The sequence below is a fragment of the Lissotriton vulgaris genome, chromosome 1_1 (genome assembly GCF_964263255.1).
Source record: "Lissotriton vulgaris chromosome 1_1, aLisVul1.2, whole genome shotgun sequence".
NCBI classification, from domain to species: Eukaryota; Metazoa; Chordata; class Amphibia; order Caudata; family Salamandridae; genus Lissotriton; species Lissotriton vulgaris.
In genome coordinates, this window is record NC_141685.1 from 1607920923 (window position 1) to 1607927259 (window position 6337).

General features: G+C 45.7%; 1 protein-coding gene across 1 annotated transcript in view; it reads right to left on the reverse strand.

Moving 5' to 3' along the window:
• Positions 1–4251, reverse strand: part of LOC147750877 (uncharacterized) — a 118172-nt gene extending 113921 nt beyond the window's left edge. The window contains exon 1 of the mRNA XM_086918392.1: positions 4175–4251. The gene's annotated coding sequence lies outside the window, so the exon portion shown is untranslated. The remainder of the gene's footprint in view (positions 1–4174) is intronic.
• Between the last annotated feature and the right edge of the window lie 2086 nt (positions 4252–6337).

Here is a 6337-nt window from a genome sequence, read left to right on the forward strand (position 1 = left end):
ACCCCAGCTATCGCGGAACAACTTCAGAGCCGTCACCAACGCCCACCACCAACTCATCAGAAAAACAAGGAAAAAAGCGATGGAAGACAGATTCTCCACACACGCTTCTAACAGCAAAGAACTCTTCAACATCATCAAGGAGTTTGCCCAACACACCAGCAAGTCTACTGACATCCCTCCCTCACAAGACTTCTGCGGTAAACTCAGCACCTTTTTCCAACACAAAATCAAGAGCATCTACGACAATTTTGACGAAGACAACCAACACACTGAACCCTCACAAACCACCCCAGACACCCTGAAGCCAGCGATTGACAACTGGATAGCCCTCACCACCGAAGACACACTAAAGACCATTAAGTCAATCCATTCCGTGGCCACCACTTACCCCTGCTCCCACCACATCTTCAACAGAGCTGCCGACACCATCGCACCCATGCTCCCCCACACCATCAACCGCTCCCTGGCAACCGTCTCGTTCCCCAATGACTAGAAACATGCATAGGATAACCCCCTCCTGAAGAAACCCTTGGGGGACCCCACCGTCCTCAAAAACTACAGACCCATCTTCCTGCTCCCGTTCCCAGCGAAGTCATTTAGAAAGCCATTAACAGCCAACTTGCCACATTCATCGAAGAGCACAACATCCTCGGCGCCTCCCAATCCGGCTTCAGAAAAAAACACAGTACAGAAACCTCCCTCTTCACCGCAACAGAAGACATCCGCACCCTACTGGACAAAGGAGAAACAGTAGCCCTCCTCCTCCTTGACCTCTCAGCAGCGTTCAAAACAATCTCTCAGCCCACCCTAATATGCAGACTCTGGATGCAGGGATCCAGGACAAGGCCCTCAACTGGATCCGCTACTTCCTCTCTGGAAGAACGCAGCGGGTCAGACTCCCCCCTTTTTCCTCTCAGAACCTAGACCAACCACCTGCAGAGTCCCCCAGGGGTCCTCCCTCAGCCCTACACTTTTCAACATCTACATGGCTCAGCTCACCCCCATCGTCAGAACCTACAGACTCAACAGTGTCATATTCAGACGACACCCAACTCATCCTCTCCCTATCCAACGAACCCCAACTCCGCCAGACACAATTTTTGAGAAGGCATGGAAGCTTTCGCCAAATGAATGAAAAACAGATGCTTACAACTAAACACAAACAAAACAAAAGAATTCATCATGGGCCCAAACCCCAATGCCTGGAACAACACCTGGTGGCACTCCGCCCTCGGAAGCCCACCCACCCCCACAGCCAATGCACGCAACCTGGGAATCATCCTGGACATCGAGCTCAAAATGGACCGCCAGATCAGCACCGTCTCGTCCTCCTGCTTCCACACCCTGCAGCTCCTACGTAAGACCTTCAAATGGATCCCCCTTGTACACAGAAAGACCGTCACTCACGCCCTGGTCTCCAGCAGACTCGACTAGGGCAACACACTCTACGCTGGATAAAACAAAAAACGCAACTGCAAGCTACAGAACATCCAGAACGCCGCCGCAAGACTGGTCCTCAACCTGCCAAGACAATGTCACATCTCACAGCACCTGCACACACTCCACTGGCTCCCCATCAAGGCTAGAATCAACTTCAAGATGCTCATCAAGGCACACAAGGCCCACCATGACACCGGCTCAGCCTACCTAAACAGCCGACTCAAAATCCACAAACCCCAAAGGACCCAATCAGCCCAACTCTCCTATGCCATGGACCCCCGCACCAAAAGGACCAGATCGGGAGGCCGCTCCTTCCCCTTCCTCAAATGCCAGAGCCAAGAACGCCCTTCTGCTCCACCTCAGACAGACAACATCGTTCCCCATCTTCGCAAGAAACCTCAAAACCTGGCTCTTTGACAGACCCCCTCTTTGATGGACTGGAACATGCACCTCTCTTCCCCCAGGGTCTTGAGACCCTCACGGGTGAGTAGTCACGCTCAACAATCGCCTGATTGATTGATTGATTGAATGTTGAGAGGGCCTCTTCACAGATAAACGTTTACATGGGAAGGAAAGAGTTAGCATGCATGACCAGACTCACTAAAGATGTATTTTATGATGTAATACAATTAGTTTGATTTCTAAAAATGTATTTTGACTTCATATACCTTGTACGCACAAAGTCTATACACCTGCACTATCAGTGCAGACAGCAAGCAATAATTCCATAAACACTGTAAAAACACGGTTTCTGTTGTCTTTAATGGCATGAAAATGTGTAACCACTGATAACCACTGTTTTTTTAAGGTATTGCAATCACTGGAAAACACTGAAAAACCCTCTCCTTTGACAAATAGATGGTATGGCTCTGAATCTTGCTAGTAGCTTTTAATCTACCCCTGACTCTTCCCAGTGCTGCGCATGTATCTGGCCCCACTTTCTTCATGAAAAGAGCATGCTGTTCTGTACTCTTGCTCTAACTCCCAATTGCATACTCTTACTCTCTCGAGCATCAGCTCACGCCTCTCTTTCTTGAACCGTCTGGCCTGTCTCTTTTCCTCTGGGCTACACACTGCTTTGGTTAGCCTGGCTTCACCTTCAAACTCGCTCTCCATTTCCTCCTCAGCTACCTGGGGAAACCCTTGGCCCTGCCCTCATCATTGTTCCCCAGGGGACTGGGGCTCCCTTTATCTTACTGAGTAGCTATAGAGAACCGCCTCAAAATTCCTGACACTCGTCTATGCCCGCCTAAACCAGTGGGAGTGTGTGTTTTACCTTAATTTGAGGTGTCATGTGTTGAGCATGGTGGACAGGTGGGTTGAGCTTTTGAGGACCTTCCTAAGGGTCTTTGGGTCATGCTGGAGGTGTCTGGGCTCACTTGCTTTGGTTTTCTCGGGTTTCAACCTAACTGTCACTTTTTCAGTGGGAGACTCATTGGCTTCTACTATTTTTGGGTTTGAATAGACCAAATGCAGGTGGCGCTGGTGTGAGTACATCCATCCCTTTCATATGGTGGGAGAGGTGCTCACGTCTTGCTCACTATCCGCATAGTAGCGTTATAGTTTTTTACTTCTTCAAAGATTACTTGTTGTTTTAACACTGACTCTCTTTTGTCTCTCTTTTGTCATGCATATTTAGTTTTTTTATGTATGTTAGTGCATTCAATTATATTTGTGTCAAATGCCCCCTCATTAGGCCAGGGAAATGCGTGTGCCTTTGTGTGTAAATGCCACTCTTGGCAAAACTCATTAATTCTCCTTATCTGTTTGGGGAATCCACTTTCCATATGCTTCAATGGGGAATCCAGTGCAATTTTAGTAATTTGGATTCAAATTAAATTTTGTAGTTTAGTTTGTTTAATTGTAGGAGCAATGGTACGTGATGCACTCTTTCAAAATACTTACTAGGAGCTTCAACTCTTACAATAGTTGCATCACAGAGTTTGACTGAGCATTTCAATAAAAACAAGACTGAAATGCAAATGAAGTATTACAGCATCGAGCGAAAATGCGATATGTTAGAATCGCATCTGCACAATCTCAGTTGTTCACATAATGGAGTTTGTAATGCAACATGATCAAATACATAATACAGTTCAATATTAGTTGACAAAAAAACATTCTCATCACATATTATCCTCTAGCAATAGAAGACTAGTGTGGAATGCATTCCTAAGTGAGATGGATAGTCTGCCAATATCCATTCCCAGACAAAGATGATAATCATAGAAACCATATTGTAATAACCCAGGAATCATCACTCCCGCTTGGTCACCCACATGTTCCACCCAGTTTCCTGTATCCGATTTGTTCCAATGTCCAAATTCAACTCTGTAACACCGAGGGTCAACCCAGATTCACCTACCCACACTCCTACCAGATACTGAGGGTGTTAAGAAATGTGTTAGCACTGGGAAAACTTTGAACTAAAAATCTATGAGACTGAGGTGTCAAATCTACCCACTCAGGATAGCTATATCAAAATATCAACATCCTGGGAGTCATCAAGTCTATGTTCACCTTAGCTACCGTACTCAGCTATCAAACAAAAATGGCTTCTGCAGAAATGCATCTAAGGCCGCCTTATGACTGATTCAGTTAGGACATATAAAATAGATAATATGCCAGATATTGTTATTGGCAGGGTACTTAGGTTATCTTTGTACGCTTCTCACTAGTTTACCCTACGCCAAATGCTTTAGACTATTGTTTAGGTTCAGATGTAGTCTCTTACCTTCTGTGACAGCTTCTTCAGGAAGGAACTCCACCCTGGGGATTCAGCAGAACTTCCAATCAAGTGCATCCTTTCTTGTTGCACTAAAATGAATCTGTCTCCTTCCTTTGGCTGCAGTTGGGTACGAGGTCCCAATCCCTCCTAGGGTGGCTCGCTAAAATGTTACTTGAGTTCAAATCGTTTGGAAAAAAACCCAGAAGATAAGAGGTGTTTGGAAGAACAGGAACAGTTTGTGTAATTAAACATTATGGCTCAGAGAACAGTTACAGACATGAGGTCTGAGGAATCAGTATGTCCTTTTATACAAAGCATGACAGGTTATAAAAGTTTATGGCATACCAAATATGGTGAGGAATGTTGGTTGCTGCCTTTAGAGTAATAAATTAATTGTCTAATTGGTCCCTACAGCTGGGTCTTGACCTCGTGTGTACACAATGTGGACAGTGGATAACGTGTCCAGATGTCCAGCATGGGGATCGCATGATCACAACTTGTGCTAGATCCTGATTAGCTAGGTGTTCCTAACTCATGTGGAATCTTGCTTTTTATGGTGTTTTTAGAAGCACGCATACCCCCTCCAGCCATGTGGTAATCTCCCTTGACCATTGTAATGTTGCAGCACCTATCTGTGGGATTGATCAAGAGTTTCCTGTCCCAGTGTTTGTCTGCCAAGTACGCACCCTCCCACCTGTGACTTCTCAATCAGGCTAGGCCTCTTGTCCTTGCGGTTACCTGTTTTTGAAATCCCAGGCCTCGGTTTCAGGGCCTGCTTGACTGCAAATAAGGGAGTACTGGTTAATGAGGAGTTCACAACTTGCAATTCTGTCAATAAGGACAAGATTTCATTTTTAACGATGAATGCATCCATTTCCATGTTAACATTTTCATCAAAGCGCAATAACATAAATGTTTCTAAACTATGAATAAATTGCATAATGTACCAGTTGTCAAGTGCAAACATATGTTTTAGGCTAAGTGCCCTGAACTTGTGCAAACCTTCTCAGTAATGGAACAGTTTATGTGCTTTGGACACGCTTCAAGTTGGACAGAGCATTTCTAAAAGGATTGCTTTAGACCTCATGCTGCTGGGTTCATAGGTTCAGTTCAGGTGATTGCACTCTGTCTACTGACTCTGGCTTGTACAAGGTCTCCTCTGTGTTTATGGCCAGAAAATAATAGCTAAAAGTGAAACTCCTCTTATTCTTTATCTGCTATTTGTGTTTGTTTTGGAATCTGTGCCTTTCGTTTGCACCCGCACAGTTGTATATAATTTTCCATATGGCTGAGATACCCGCCACCCCCTCTCAACACAATCCCCAAGGATGGGAAACCGGAAACAGTTCTGAAGTCTTTGGAAGACGGGAGGGAGTAACCCTCCCGGCCGTATTTATTAAAATATGAAACAAAATTAAAACATTAAATAAACCGTTTCATATTATGTACAATTTCATTACCACATTGCGATGTTTGGCTAACCTTAACAGATTCTCTAATACAAAGGTTCTCCTAGCCGAACTAACATCCTACAAAACATTTACTTGAAATTTTGAAATTGTACATCCTAACGTTTAAGGGCCAACGGCAAGGTCGTAACCGGTGTCAAGATCCCTAACCCAGAAATATCGCCCTCACTTGTGAGGAGCGGCCCAGAGGCGTACCTCAAGTGCAATTACCAATTTCCCTTGACTTGACGGGGGCCCCAATAAAACTCGACGCCACTTAGAGGTCGTACGAGGACTCGTGTGAGGTATCTAGAAGGTAGCGTAGACCCCCCCCCAAACCCCACACAACTTACCACATCTGCCGTCGCAGACGTCCTGGCCCCGGGAAATTCCCCAGGAGGGGGCTGTAACCCCTCCTACCCAGGAAGGGGCCTTGACCGCCTTTCCTTTTCTTTCGGCGACCCATCCTTAGAAGGGTCCGCCTCCCCGTTGAGGGGCCAATGGCCACCTCCCCCGAGCGCTCCCATCCGTGCTGGGTGACGCCCACTCATAGGGATCTTCCAATTAGTGCTCACCGATCATGACCTTACCGCCCGACCAAAATAAATACGACAATGCTAACTAAATAACTAAACTAAGAAAGACAGTAGCAACTACTACAATTTTATTAAAGCCTGCTTATCAATGAACACTACAGCAGAATTTCTTTATTTGCGAAACG